Source organism: Drosophila montana, unplaced genomic scaffold, assembly GCF_035044405.1.
Source record: "Drosophila montana isolate Dmon_TW-CO22-7 unplaced genomic scaffold, ASM3504440v1 contig_3218_1, whole genome shotgun sequence".
Lineage (NCBI taxonomy): Eukaryota > Metazoa > Arthropoda > Insecta > Diptera > Drosophilidae > Drosophila > Drosophila montana.
The window spans coordinates 2,067,104-2,083,809 of record NW_026998098.1 but is presented as its reverse complement, the minus strand read 5'-3'; the positions used below and the strand labels follow the sequence as shown (position 1 = coordinate 2,083,809).

Genomic DNA, 16,706 nt, shown 5'->3' with positions numbered 1-16,706 from the left:
CAGCTTCGGTTGCGGCAAAGTCAAGTGGTGTCTGGCAACATTAAGTATATTTGGTTTGGTTTGTTTTAGATACTTGACTAATGAAACTAGCGCTGAGCAATGTTTAAGCAATGTATATTGGGTAAATAAAATGCATTTTAAATGTTATATTATTTGAAATAATTCATAATCATATTTGGAAGGTAATATTGATTAAATTATATGAATTGAAAGGCTCCGTTTCGAGCCCAGAATTTGAATTTGTTTTCTTTCTTTACTATGAACCTATTGAAGCTAGGCTGTTGCTCTATTAATTAGACAAATTAAGTAATAAAAATGTGACTTCCTTTAACTGGACTGCCTTTTCCATCTTTCTGACTGAACAATTGGCCACTGAACTTTGGATTTGAAGACAATTAACTGCGGATGGCAGCTTAACGTGAATAGCTCCGTAGCTGCTTAACGAGTATGCTCTAAATGTCACTTAAATGTCAAGCGATTACATGTTGATGTTTCGAGATGAACTCGAAGAGATGGCGATAGCATGCAAGTGGAAGTGTTCAGTTGGCAGTTGCTGTGCAACCATAGATGTCCAGGTGAGCAAAAGGTGAGCAATTATCGGCACTTAACCGTCGGGCAAACAGGCGGGCGCAATGGGCCCACCGGCGGACCGGAAGCAGCCAACTTGCTTGCCCCTGATGCAAGCAGGCAACGACATGTTGGCATAATTTAGCTGGTAGTCAACAGAGCGCAGCTTCATTTCCTGCAGCTTCAAATGCAACTGAGCGTACATAATTAATTATTTGTGCAACTGTATGAGTGTGTTTGTGTGTATGAGTGTGTGTGTGTGTGTGGGATTGACTGTGCTTGGGAATGTGCGTATTTGTGTTTGGCAATGCGATTTACTTTCTCGCACAAAAACACACGCACAAACACTCGCTCGCTCCCCGTTCGGTGGTCAATTAACAAATGTTTGCGGTCAGAATTGCATACAAATTGAATGACTTGGCTCGTGCACTGATTGACTGACTGATTGATTGATCAATCGATTAGCGTCTGAGTGCTCCCAAAAACAAATCACTTTGCAATTTACTGAATGTCTGCCATTTCAATTAATCGGCCAAGTTCAAAGCTGCCTCACTTGCAGCTTTAATATTAACTTTTTTCCAAAAGAAAATTAATTATAAATTAATTAAGCTAAGATAAATGCGCTTAAAGTATTGAATATGTATATCAAATTAATACAAAATGCCAAGTCTTTACTTTTTATCTAAGTTTAGACAGGTTTGTAATTCACAAATATTTAAAATAATTGCGAACAATATGATCTTACTGTCGGATTTAATGAAAAACTTCAAAAGGGAAAATATTTCATTGACTTTGATTGTTGATTGATACCTGATTAACTTTTTTGTTTCTTTTCTAATCTGATAAAATATTAAAATACTTCCAATTTGTAAGGACATTTAGAATTATTTTCAAATAAGCTTAAGGTTTAAGTGTTTTGTCTTGTCTAGAGATAAGTCTTGTATTATTGAATATAATATTTTAATATATGAATTATTTCTACTCCACTCGTGGATCTGTTTGTTCTTTTCGACTGTCTATTCGAGCTTTAATTAAAGTTTAAGCATAGGATGGGAACTTCAGAGGGCACAGATTATGACGAACGCTTCAGTTATTTTACACTTTAGCTTGTCCCAAAATTATCGCCTATATAAAAGCGTCGCCACTGGGCGAATGTTTTACAAGTTGCAATTAATGCGTCTGTGTGCTTTAGATTGTGTTTTGTACATAAAATTTTGCGGCACATACGTGACCATAATTACAAAAAGACAAAACTGAGCGTAAAACACACAAACACAAGACCATAAAAAAGTAGTCGAAGCTGAAGTGGCAAATGGATGGGAAGAAATAACCGCAAAGACCGAGCTCTGATGCCGACATCAACAACGAAATGGCGCAATGCAGAAGCAGTAGCAGGAGGAAGAAGCAAGAAGGCGCTTCCAGATGGGAGGACATCGCTGCATAGTAAAAATGCAGGCAGTGGCTACATAAAATGAGGGATAACAAGGATTTACATTAATTCAGTGGCGACATCGTAAAAAGCCAAGAAAGAGACAGAGCAATAGATGCGCCACCGCCATACAAAGTTGTTGCCGCCTTTTGGGCGCCCGTTGGGGGCACGCCCCACTAAAGTGCAAAGTTTTTTTTAATTGAAAACTAGCAGCTACGCCAGCTGTCAGCAGGCTATATGGTGTGTGTGTGTGTGTGGGTGAGAGTGTGGTCTTTGGCATGACCCGGGCAATTAATCAAATGTTGCTATGATAAACTTCAAACAACCACACACCTACCCACACCCACACACATAGATAGAGACACACACGCACACTCGCATTTCGGTGGTTGGCAATAGAAACCACATTCATTTATTAAACTTCTTAGCTGGCTGGCAAAAGGCGCCAAAAGGACAGCCATCAATCAAAGTCCATTTTTTTTGGTAGTTGTTGTTGTTCATTTCGGAGGCTTGGCCTTAAAATCGGGCAACTTGAAAGTATTTTCAATTTAATAAGTGCAAGCCGTTCGGCGATTTAGTCAAGCATTTGATGAAACTGATGTACCATCGATTTTTTCTAGTCTGGCGCCCAGAACGCCCCAAAGGCATTGTCCCAGCCATGCCCACGCCTCCATTCTTGGGCCGGGCTGTCCAACACTCCACTCAAGTGTCACTTGGCATTCATGGCTTCGGCACGTCCAATGACTTTTTTCTCGCACTGTGCATAGAAATCTCTTTTGCCCTACTGCCATACTCTGTCTTGCTCGCCTATCTCGCATCTCTGGCTAAATAGGACGCGACACTTTAAAAGCGTTGGCCTGCACTGAGAGAAGAGAAGTGAAAAACTACAATTTGTATCAGGCCGCGAAATGCTCTCAGTGTACTCCAAGGAAATTTAATTGAATTATGTGAATATATGAAGCAAATTTCTCTTTAAATATTAAATTTTTTTTTTTCTGCGAACATACACTTCGTTTTTTTTGAGTGTATTGCCTGCTTGCTGTTAGGCTCAAACAAAACTGATTTGTTGTTGTCCGCCCGAAAACTTGACAAAATTGATGTTACCAGATTCTGTTTACTTGTCGCCAGAAATGTCTTTGGACTTGTGCCTGACCTTTTTTTTTTCCTTGGCCAACAGCAAGACTTGTTCAATGGCTTCGCAATTTTTACAGTTTGTTTAGATCTTTTTGGCTTGATAGAAATTCGTATTTTATGTTTACAAATTGCGTGACTGATGATTATGGTGAAAGTTCGTCCCCGACTTGGCAGACGCGAGTCGAAGCATATTTTAAGTGGTTGTTGCTCAGATTAGAAATTGTTGCTTAACTGCCGCATAGTTTGTGCCTTGCAAATACAGTGAAATATTTGAAATTAAATGGAACTAAGCTTTAGAGGCAAATGTTTAGAAATTTATGAAATTATTTAGATTGTTTGTCCAAGTGACCCAGTTTATTATTTGCGAATCCCTTTAAAGGCAGTGCGATTTAAACAATTTTAGTTAATTCAAGCTATGCGCACAATAATATTATCAAGGAATCGAGATTAGTGGATCGATCGATTTAGCCATTATATATTTTTGTACGATACCCTGTACTTGCTTGCAGACGAGATTGTGAATATTGATTCAGACATTGACAATCCTTAGTGAAACAACCTACTCTTCCTTTAGATATATCATTATCATAATACAATAATGATAATAATATTTATTTTATTATTGATTTATAATTGAAAATAAGCGATAAAATAAAATAGCTGAAATGGTTTTTAAAAACATGAATTTTTTGCAATTTTTTTAGTTCCTCTTTCAACAAAAAGGTTAAGTTATCTTCTTAAAGCTTGAACTCCTTCATATAAACATATATTTTGTTAATTAATTGCGATTTTAAATCCTTATTAGGTAATGTGGCTAGTTTCTTAGCAGAATGTGGTGTGGTTGGGTATCTGGCGGTTCGCCTCAATCTCGTTATTTACTCTCGCAGGCAATCTGAAGTAGCTTGGCATCCACTTTAAGCAAACCCACTTCAATTGCACCTTGTTGGCTCTTCACTTCGCCCATTTTAATTTCATTTTCCTCATTGCATTTTCCGACTGTGCAAACTTTTGGGCACTCCGACTCTCTCGCTCTCCCTCTCTCTCCCTCTCCCTCTCGCTCTCTCCCTCTCTTGCTGTACACTGTCCCCTTCTTTCCCCACAACACTGATAAAACACAAACGAGGCAAAAGTTTAATTTTCGTGGTTACTTTGGCTCGAAAACTTGCGGCGTATTTCATTTGTAAATAGCGCAAAATGGCAACAGGATATTGATGCAGCCTGCAACAGCAGCAGCAGCAGCAGAAGCAGAAGCAGTTGCAGTAGCAGAAGCAGCTGCAGCTGCTGAATCCTTTGGACCATTGTCTGTCTATTGTCTGGCTCTGCTTCGGCTACTGCTTCTACAGCTACGTCTTTGGGTCTAATGTGTCCGAACTGGTGCTAGTTGGCAACTTTTCATTAAACACACCTTAAGGCAGCGCAAATGGCGCAAACTTTGTCCTGGGCCGAGCAGGACACATGTGTCCTTTCTTTTCGATTCAGTTTTGGTTTGTTTTCTTTTTTTTTTGTTTGTTTGTTGCCCCACTAAAGTAACTCAAAAGAAATTCCTTTCTTTACAGCTAGGTATTTGGTAGCCCCCATGTCTCCGGCCCCTGTCTTCTATTTGCCTTTGGCTCGCAGTGCAAATAAAAGCGGAAATGAAAACTGTATGCCTTCAAGCTTTATACCAAGTTCTTTTGCTCCTGAGGCACTCACAGTCTCACAGTCTCGAAATAAGTTAAAGCAGCTAGTATTTAACCCCCGTTTTCCCCCCACTTCCACGCCCCGCACTGCGTTAAACGTGTCGCCCTTTGTTACCGTTACATTGCACTCGTGTCACGTCGTCGTCCTTTTCCCTTTGACAGTTCGCAGCGTGCAAAAAATTGCTCTAAATAGCTGCGAACGTTATTACATTGCTGCCTCAGCCAACGGAGTGTCCCTTACTTAGGTTTGGCCTTTCCCATACTCTTAGCACTTGCAATTTTCCCATGCATGCGACCTGTAACTGTGGCCAAGTTTCGCTTTCCTTTCAGCCAACTCAATTGCCTTGAAGTGGGCTTCGATGAAGGCGGCGAAGTCTTTGTACTGCACCATCTTGTATCAATATCTATTTGATTCAATCAGCGCATGCATTCAATTCGAGTTAGGCAATACACGTATACTCAATAGCTGTTCCTTGTCTGAATGTCGACGAGTTACTTTTAGGAAATATTGAATCGTATTTCGGAGAAATATTGAGTGATAAGTCAACTTCTTGTTGCATGCAACTTGAAATAAATGTAAACATGTTTCACTATGCTTCATTGAAATTAAAAGTTTCATTTTTGTTATGAATCTATTAATATATTATTTAAAATTAATTAAAAATTGTTTTAAGCTGAGTCTTTGCCTTAGGCTGGGAGTGTAATCTGAATTGTTATGGAAATTCGTCTTGTTTATGATTTGCTTAAAATCGTATAGTATGTTCCCCATTTAAGCTCTGCTCAGCTACTGAATGATTGATAACAGCTTGAAGATTGATTGATGAATTTGATCTAACAACTTGAATGCAATGGCAGCTGGTTCAGAATATTAAATATGTAGAATAATGATTGATGACCTTATAAAAGATGCCGTTGAGAAAGGTTTTGCCAATTATTTTGTAAGCACTAAAAGCGCGTTTTCTTTCCAATTTCTTGTTCTTATGTTCGCCAACTAACTGACTTTCATCTGCTAATTACTCATTAACATTGAACAACCAACTGTCAGAATCTTCAAAGTGCACGTCTAAGCCCCCAGATTCAAAGACCCCCAGAGACCTTTGCAGTCAGGTTTATCTCAAAGGTCGGCAGCACCTCTGCCTAATTGAGCACACTCGACACTTCACTCGCACACCGAAAAGCAATTTCCATTACAGCCAGATTCCTTGGGAAAAAGAAAGCACAGGTTCGGGCCATGTTCCGTTCAATGGACGGGACATTAATAGAGCATTAGTGCTAATAACTCTGATGACATGCAATGTCGGGCAGTAGTCTCTTATCCAGCCCCAGCTTCTGTTACAACGGTCAATAACTATTCAAAGAGCGATTCATCTAGCTGTGTGCCTCATTGGGCAGCAGCACAATCGAAAGAAGAAGCTCGAAGATACTGCTCAGCTCAACCAGGAGATACTCTCTAAAAATATAAGTTGAGTAAAAATATGCAGTAAGATTCTGAAGCATTCTAATAAATTAAAGCACAAAACTAGATTTCTCCGACTCGTTGAGCTTTTTTCCTTTTGATTACAATATTTGATTATACTTTATGCACTTAAAGTTCTACGGGGTATAACAAAAATCTGCTGATAATCGGCTTATAGTTTTCGGTTTGGCCAATTTCTATGGTGCTTCCATAATTTTGCGCACACGCGCGTCTTTTGGCGAAAGAAAAGCAAAACGTAAGCGTGTAATCATTATTTGCAATGGTCCAAACAAAAGGCAGAGCGGCGGGAATATGGTGAAATGAAAGCATAAGAAAGCATAATGAACCCTAAATAAAAGTGCGCGCACATCGAAACTTTGGCTTGAACTTTTCCACGCTTAACACTTTTCCGCAACAATTTATCGTTCTTGTCGTTCGGCGGAAGTGTTTGGCATTGCCAAAAGATAATGTTACACAGCTCCCCAAGTAGCTGCAGCAGGAGCAGCATCAGCAGCAGCAGCAGCAGCCCGGCAAGGACCAAGTTTTTTGAGAGACCCGGCAAATCCTTGCCAGGCCGCCTTAGAGCCTGCCACACACACACACACACACACACATACACACAGCCAGAAAGAAAACTTGCCACGCGGCTTGCATTTCAAACAAAAACTATCGCCAAGTGGTGGGCGCCCAGACAGCGTCTCCTTTTGGGAAATCAGTGGAAAATACGTAAACGAAACCGCCATATTATTTCGACATTGATTGCAAATGGCGCGAATTCCCGTTATGCCGCAACAGCGACAACTTCAAAGCCGAAAGTAATTCGAATTTAATGTGACAATGGATTTCGTTTGCTACTTGTTTTTGGGCTGATTATCAGCAGATATCTATGTATATGTTAATACCCTCCTACATGCCAAAGTTTTCCTTTGAAAAGTTTTATATGCGATTATGATTAGTTCCTGCGATTTAAGCTTTGATTGCGGCTTCAAGTTTACCTCAAAAAATTATAAAAATTTGCACTACTCAGGTTTTGAATTTCTCTTATTATTGGTAATAAAAAATGAAGATGACAAATATATAAAATATAAATAATATGTTCTACAATTAATATTGATGATAATACTTAATAAAACAAATAAATATAACATTCGATTATTTCTTGTAGCATTCAAGCAAATATTTAAATCTAAGAACTAATTTAACAATAATTAAACAAAAACGAATTTCTTAGACTAAATTAATTTTTAACGATTCACATTCCTTATAGTCAAACAGAGTGCTGCTTTAATCGACAGAGTTAATTCAGGCGACTGGCGCAAGTAAATCAGAGCTCTTACGCATTATACCAAAATACATTACGCATACGCCCCGTAAAACATAAAATAAATGCACGGTACTTTCGGGCTGTGAGCCAAGACAGAGACAATTGGATTGACTTTGCTATTAAAGCTAAGCCACTTGGTAGACGTCTGGCATAGAAACTACACGCCCTTTTTGCCAAATCAAATACACCCGTTTGCAGTGGGAGCGAAGGGCTGAAAACAAGATTTTGACTGCATCAAAATTGAGTTTAAATAAACTGGCAGCCATCGTCTTCAGCACAATCAGAACAAATCAAATATGTAATCGACATGTGAGTTTCCACATGCCAAATGGACTTTTACTCAGTTGCCATGGCGCTACTAATCCACAAGCTCTTAACCCTCTACTTAAAACTGTTTCCAGGCGACTTTCTGCCATTTCATTTGCTGTGGCTTTCATGCCGAATAAGCGTATAAATAAGTAAGCGATGTTGAAGCACGTCTCTCATTTGGCTTGCCGAATATATAATACTCTGCACATGTGTGGGACTTGCTGATATTATATTCTGAGAAAAAACGTAAGATTCAAGCCTAACACATTGCATATGATAAAATTGGGATACCCTAGCGAAGGGAATACGGATAACCGTACATTAGTTTAGGCAGCCCCAAGCAATTCTCCCCCCAAAGTCATCTAATAAAAGACGCTCGCAGTCGCAAGCCATAAATGCTTGGGGGCAACAGGCGGCCAATATGCCATGACTAAAATGGGCGTGGCCCCCAGCCAATAGCAATGGCACACATCGAAGCGGCAACGCGTAAAAGCGTTTATTACTATAAATATTAAAATGGGATTATCAAACAAACGTACTTTAGGTTTTTATTACATTCTGCCAAGGATGCAGCCGGCACTTCAGACTCGCTCTTCGCGTCACTCTCCAGAGATTAACTGGGCGGGACTGTGGCGGGGCAGGGGCGGGGCAAGGGCGAGGGCGAGGGTATTGTCCCGAGGCATCTCATTTGCTGCGCTAACTGCAGGGTTGCAATTTCTTGTGTTGACTTTGCCGTCACTTTGACTTTTTGGCTACACTGGCACGTAATAGCAAAGTTTTTTATTCGTAACGCCAAAGAATGAAAAAGTGTGAGACAGAGAGAAATAGAGATAGAGAGAGATAGAGAGAGAGAGAGGGATTTACTTATGAAAAATAAATTTGCGCTTGAGACTACCATCTCAGGCCCTGTGTAACCAAGCCCCCCGCACGCCGCCCTTCGCTCCTTTGTTAGTTGCTTCTTCGCCGCCTCTTCAATAGTTTCGCTCGCTTGTTATTTATGCTCGCGCGCGCGTTAATCTTCAAATGGCGGCAGCGACCAGTGTTGGATAGCGGCAAATTTATGTGCATGCCGCGGCGTGAGGTTAAAAATTATGTTGCATACCCCCCCACCCCTTACAGGTAATGCGAAAATTTCTATGCCAAGCTGTTTGCTACTCAACTGCAGCACAAAGTGTGATTAAGGTTTTGTACATATTTGAAGTAGGGCAAATGCGGGATGGCTATAGATAAATGGCTAGCTAGATAAATGGGCAGGGAGGGGGAGTAACAGAGAATAGGAGAGAGTGGGAGAGACGATGCGAAAGTAGAAAAGACGGATGCTTTAGATATTCGAAGCCATTAAACTGAACAAACCTGAAGTTAATCAAGAAAAATATGTTTGGCCACGAATAAACTAAGGCAAGAGCTTAAACAAATCTCCTAGATTGTGCGCAAAATGTTTATTTTTGATTTTGAAATATAATTCTAATTGTAATTAGAAATTTTGAATTCCTTTTTAATGCTCGAGTAAACCTTCATCTAAAATAATGTCTTTTTAAGCAATGTTTTATTTCATGTTAACCTTTATTTCGTTTTTAACGATGTTTTGCTGTATTTTTTTTGTGGAGTGCAATTCCCTAAGCAATTAAAGCAACAAAAGGCCACAACAAAATGCCAGTTTATGGCCTAAACAATAAACTCAATTTAAAAGTGAGCCACGTGACACGTAAAAGCTCGATGGCATTTGCCAGGCTGCTAACATATGCAAGCCTCAAAGGACGCATGCCGTTCGCACACGTGTCCTGCTTTAACAGGCGCACCTACACACACACACGTAGAGTAACAAATTGAGCTTGACTTAATAATTAAAACAAGGGAAAAAAAGAGAATTTACTTAGCCACACAAAGACGTAGCAACTTGTAGAGACACAGAGAGAGAGAGAGAGTCCTAGAGTGGGGCGGTGGAAGGAAGTTAACGTGTGTGTTGACCCAGCATAGATAAAAGATAAAAACACTCGCAGGCACCAGAGAAAACCGAAAGAAAAGTTTTTAATTTTAACACATGCGAAAAGTTGCGGGACACGAAAGCGTTGAGCGCTAAGCGTCGACAACGACACACGAAATAAACGGAATAACTTATTTTCGTTGGGGAATTAAGGCAATTTGTAGCATACTTTTTGGGGCTTGTTGGCCGCACCGCCGCTGCAGCAGGAGCTTTATGACCGCAGTCAAGCGGCAGCAGCAACAACCAAAACGGACATCCCAAATTAATTTCACGTACTCACACGCGTGCACACACACACACACACACACACCGACAAGTACAATTGTGTGCGTGTATGTGTGTGCGTATCTCATACATATATGAGTAAAGCACACTTTTAGGCAATATAATAAAGTTGCCTAGCTATGCTAGTTGGATTTGAGCGACAGTTAAGTATGTAGAGCTTGCATTTAAAATTTGACTAGCTATTTGTTCCTAATGGGCCAATTAAGGATATTTCTCACAATTCCTCAAAGCTATTTTAATTGCATTATATTTATTATTACTATTATTATTTTATATTATAATTACTTCTAAAGAGAGAGATTTATGCATTATTATGTGTGCCAGTCGCTGATATTTTCAATATTATTTTTATATAAATATAATATTTTTATTAATATTAATATTAAATGCCTTTTTAATATTAATAATTATAATGAACTTTTTAGTCTAACAAAAGAGTTTTATCAAATTCATTTGAAATTGAATTTCTGCTAAACGAATTCTAGTTTAATTTTCTAATTTTATTGCCAGTTGTTCAACACGTTGATACTCTGTAAATCGCACACTCATAAAAAAGTGCTCTTAATTTTAGAAAACAGCCCCAAAAATTAAATTTTAACAAATTTCTGAAAATTGTCTTCGCTTTAAAAACATTCTCATGTTTAAAATGACCCGAAAATGTTGTACAATATTATAATATTTCGAATATTTTTTATAGTAATTTTCTAAAATTTTGAAAAAGACATTTCTTGAGTGTAGTACAATTAATGAAAACATTTTGTTATTTGGCTGTTTAAATAAAAATGCAAACAAGTCAATGGGATAATTGAAATGGAATAGTCTGGCGCAGTTACATTGCCTGCAATGTTGTGTCTTAGTAGAGGGTATTTAAACACGAGCATTTGTATATCTTAGTGTTGCTTACATACTCAACTATTCAAGCAGAGTTTAGCATTTTTGTGGACAATATGCTTCGGTCAGGTTTGGCTTAGCTATTTTCTTGACCGCAAACAATGTGACTGCGAAAGTGCGTGTATGTGTGTGCACGTGTCTGGGCTTTAGTTTAAAGCCTCGTATTCCAGTGTTCATATTGAAAATTTCACATGTGCGTGTGTGTGAGTGTGCTGCGTGTGCGTGTGACTGCCCCATTTCGCTGCTCGTTTTAATTTAAAGCATACATTCAGGCGCACCTATTTACCTCTTAGTGCTGCCGTGAGCTTGCAGCATTTTCAATTTCAATTTCCATATATATATATATATATATATAAACATATTAAATGCAGGCACTCTAATTTAGTTTAGCTGAACATTGCCGCCAGCATTTGAGTTCGTGTTTGCTGACCATTTAAAGTTAATCATTTTCTTGTGTAAAAATCATTTTAATTGTTGTTCAACACATTAAAAATTTTGTTTCGAAATGTTGTCGCTGCTGCCTGTTTAATGCTGTTGCACCTTTTTCCATTTTTTTCTTTCCAACTTGATTGCATCGAAACGAGGCATTATTATTTTCCTGGTTTTCTTTAATTTATTTCACGATTGAAATCATGTGATAAAACTGTGTGATTAATGGGGCAACAAGATTTATGTTCAAGGAAAGGGTTATTTAATATAAACATAATTTGCCCAGATATAATGCGAATTAATATTTGATGCAAGATTGGATTCTAGAGCATGTGTTTATTGGGGCTAATTAATTGTTGTTGAAGGGTAGTCAAATTGTGACTGAGCAAAGTTGGAATTTCTCAAGGATTCAAAATGAAATCATTGTTCTTTTCTTGATAATTGATCTTGGTTCAACTGCTAAAGTAAAGCTCACCCATACAAAAGTCTACCTTTCGTTAGCATTATTGTATTTTCATATTCAAATCTGCTTAATCTTAAATCGAATTTGTATGTTCTACGTTGAAACGGAAGAGAACCACACAAGGACAAAGAAGTCTCGCTAGCTCCTTTACAGCCAGACAGTCAAATGTTTTGTAACCTTCAAAAGCTAGCTCTACTCAATACACGGCCATCTCCGATAATCCAAGAAACCAAATAATTTTAAACGAACTGAAACGCAAATTTTTTTGATTTGATGAATTTACGAATTGGGCGCGCTTCTGTTTTAGTGTATATTGATTGCATGGGAGCGAAGGGAGAGAAGAAATGGAAAGGAAAACCCTAAAAACGAGGCGCAAATGTGCAGCCAAAGCGGACGCTGGCGTACACAGGATATGACTTTGAGCCACATCCGGCACCACATACACACACACACACACAAGAGCACAAGAAACATGGCCAACGGCCACGCCCCGCTCGTGTTAGGAGGCCAACTGGTTTGGTGGTGGTAGAAGCAGAAAATTGACTGGCTGCTGCCTGTGCTCAAGGCTATTTAAGCGCTCGTTAGACAAATTCAAATAAAGTAACGGCTGCAACAACAACAACAAAAACGACAACAAAAATACAACTTGGCTGCTCCTTCACTTAGGACACACGAAAAACGAGCGGAAATCCTTTTTTTGTTAAAGCCAACTGCGATAGTTGTGCAACGAGGCAATAAAGTTTATTGGATTCCGTTTTTTCAAATGGTTTTCTTTTTTTTTTTAATTTCGTATTACACTTCGTAGATGCGAGCCAGATTAGTTGAAACCAAGGACAATATTGAATATATACTCTATTTATATTGAAAAAAGGGAAGAAAGTATAATTAAATAATAAAAAAATTAATATTATTGTCACATAAATTAATATATGCATTAAGTCATTGCTTGGTGCCGATAAAGTGCTTTATACATTTTATGAAAAATTAGAGACAATTTGGTAAGATTATATTCTGTTAATTATATTTCCCGCGCTTTCTCCAAAGTTTCTTGCGAAACTTAGACTAAGCCGATGCATTTAAATTTTTAATCAATGAATTTGATTGTTTTTTAAATATTTTGTTCTTTGCGAAGCAAGTCATAACTTTGGCAGAATTCAGAATATTATAAAAAAAATTTTATTGGAATTGTTTTCTAGTTGGTTTTAAACACATATTCCTGTTAGATTCACATTTGAGCTGTCAATGCAAAGCAAATGCCAGCCCATGAATGGCAGCAATTGAAATGGCAATTGGGTTTTTGTAGATACACATGTATATGACTGCTTGTGTAGGTTAGCTACAGGTATAAAATGTACACGCAAATAATGGCTCACATGAAGTTCTTCAACATCTGGATTTCGTTTTGTTCAAAGTTTCCTTTTTATTGCTTTTGTGTGCTATCTAATTTGGCGCGCACATGCGAAAATTTGACTGGTAACGCCTAGAAGAACTACACACGAACGCCAGCTGGCCCCCGCCTAGTTTACTGGCGCCACCTGTCGGTAGGTTCCCGTACCCGCACCCGCATCCGCAGCCACACAGAAATCGATTCGTTGTACTTTGGGCCATTGCATTGCAGTTGACGCCCACGACAAGTAAAACAAAAGTCTATGTGGGCGTGGCGGCGTCAAAAGTTTTCCCGTCTGATTTCGGTGCACGCGTGTTTAAGCTTAGCAGCTGCTTTTACCATGTGGCCGCAAAGTGGGCGTGCCACATGGCCAATTTGCCAATTTAAGCTGCTTAGCGAAAAGCAGCCGAAAAAAAACAGGAAAAAAACGAGTAAGAGATTTCTCTTAAACTTTATTAAGCATTTGTCCGCTTTAATTTTGTTTGCCATGTGGCAGGGGGCGTGGCAGCGGCACAGCTGACAAAACTTTTATTCGGCTTGCCATAAAGGTTTTCAATTATTGCTTTTTAAATTGTTGCCTTGTTTACACAAGTTTCTCCGCACTCGAGTAGCTGGCGACACTTGTGAGACGAGCTGAGAACAAGCAAGGAAAGCAAAAGAAAAGAATTTTTGGCAAATGACAGAAGTGGAAAAAAAAAATAGAAGAAAGTTTAACAAAGCATTTAATTTTTTTTCGCTCGTATACTGCCCGCTGGCGCCATCCTCTTTTCTTGCAGGAGCAGAAGTCCTGAGTTCTAAGAATAACGTGGGCAAAAAAAAAGTTACAACAAAAATTGCTGCACAATTGTTGTAAGATGATTGACGTTCTAGCGCGTGAACTAACATACTGACAGGTTTCATCAGCGCAGAACTAGTTCATTAAATAGAAGCAAAGTTTTCCTTTTTTATTAATTATAACAAAATGAAAATGAAAATATATTATAATAATATTTCAATCCTCCAATGGAAGTTTTAGTTTGATTGGACTTAATTTTGAAATGAAGCGAACTAATGCTTAGTTAGTTCCTAGAGTTTATATATGAAATGAAGTAAATAAATTATGAACTAGTTGGGAACATTAGATATAAATATTCTTTCAAGTAACATCTGAATACTGCTGAAATTCAGACAAAATATTTGAAGCAATGTTTATCTATACTTGGCATTTCGGTTTGGAACACTTAAGCTGACAAATAGTTCGATGTGAAGGACATAAAAGGCGCCAATTTTGGCGGCCATCGAGGCCAAATCAAAAAGAAAATCTGTCAATGGCACTCAAAATGGCTGCCCCTTCAATTGTGTAGTTATCTCTGTATTGGTATAGATAACGGTATGTGTGTGTGTGTGTGTGCGTTTGTTTGTATGTGCGTGTGAACGTCAAACACTTCTTGTTAGCAAGTGTTATGTGTATGTGTGAGGTTCTTTCAATTTATCAGCCCCTTCCACCCGCACGAAAAGAGAATTGTTTCGATTTTGTTTTGTGCTTTGCTGGCATTTTCAGGGATTTTTCTTGCCTAAGTTCGTTTCTCTTCTCTACTATTTTTGTCGATTTTAGCGTAATTTTTAGCGGAATTTTCTCCGAAGCTCTGTTTATGTTTGAGTTTCAGCGCCTGGAAGTGTGCTTCAAAACTTGAAGCCTGCTATTCTTTGGTCCCCAGTGTCAATAATCGGGTACTCGCACGTGTCCCGCGGCTTCGTTCGTGCTCTAAATGCCCTGTCAATGGCGAGCACCAGGCTAGGAGCAGCAGACAAGGCAGTATCGTGCTTGTGGCACATTGCTTCTTCTTTTTAATAGTTGCAATTGTAGTCGAGTGTTGGGGCGTAGCTGTAAGTGCTCCACTTTTATAGCTCTCGCTTGGCCGAGCAACGGCTTTGCGCCGCTTGACTCTCACGGAGATTTCAGCTTGGCCGCTTAGCGGTCAATTGTTTTAGCCCTGCACATTCAAAGTGCTCGGGACAATAAAAAGAGTGCAATTGACAGGCAAAGCAGAATTGATAACAGATAAAAAAAAATTAAAATGAAATTAAGAGAGATACAGTGGAAGTGCGATAAAGCATTGAGAAGAGAGAAAAGTTAAACCTACTAACAGGTAAAATAAGAGCAGAATAATGAGGTGGAGGCCAAGAGCAAAGATATAGTTTATGAAATATCCCTGGCACACCTCTTTAGTATATTACCTATAATCAAGGCATGAAACCCCTAATTGACCTTACTGATGTTACTTGGATTTATGAGAATCGCATAGTAGGGCAGTATTTGGACACGATTCACAATTCATCCGATGTACCGTGTAAATTTAGGCGACCTTGGGTATGGATTGTTCACAATCTTCTGTGAGTTTTTAGAAAGATATTTGAAAACAATTTTTTAGACTGATCGAATAATGTACAAAAAGTATTATACAAGTATTTTCAATCAAATTTTTGAAAGCGCCGTCTTAACGTGTAGACAACCAATTTAAAATATACCAAAGCTCTTAAGCATTTGGCTATGTTTTGATATCGAATCAGATTATCATATCGGATAAGCAGTTTTATGCATAAGAATATTGAGAAATTGATCTTAACATTCTAGTCACTCAACATTCTCAAACATTCTAATTTCAATTTTCTATTTATTTTAATCTCTTATTTGAAGTATACCTCTATATTTCATTCCCCCCTGCCAATCAGTTAACCACAAACAATTTTCTCCCAACTTTCACTGCACTTCAAGCATTTCAAACCACTTAAAGTGCTCTCCTGGGAACCATCTATTCCACAAATTTTCATTCACGATTGAATATTAATAGGCCATAAACACACACACACACACACTGCCAGACATATACGTAACCGCTTCATTTATGGTGGGCTCTAAACTATTTCATTTAGACGGCACTAAAAACCAAAGTTTCAATCCGCCAACCCCTGTTGACGGCTGTTCAAATCATTAACATTGCCATATTCACGTTGCGCATACGCCACGTGTGACAGGGGCAAACAATGTGAACGTGTCAATGAAGCGACTGCCTTTTTGCCGCACAACCGCTTAACCGAACGCACGCACACACATACACACACACACTCAAACACACACAAGCAGTCAGACACATAGAGCAATCAATAAACATCAAATGCTGTGTAAATGTCACAAGCAATAAAAATCTGTAGGCGCTGAAAACTGGCAGCAAATAGAACCCTGAACCCGAACTAAAACTGAAACAGAATCTGTGACTTGACGAGCACCGTTAAGAGTTTTGTTGGCAGCGACAATCTGTTAACCAACAACACATATAGAACCCACCGCCCCTCCCCCCCTCCTCACCGTGCACTGAGGCCCCTTGGCGC

General features: G+C 38.8%; 1 protein-coding gene across 1 annotated transcript in view; it reads left to right on the top strand.

Annotated features, from left to right (window-relative positions):
• LOC135433442 (hemicentin-1-like) overlaps positions 1-16,706 on the top strand; it is a 216,122-nt gene that overhangs the window by 25,265 nt on the left and 174,151 nt on the right. The window lies entirely within an intron of this gene.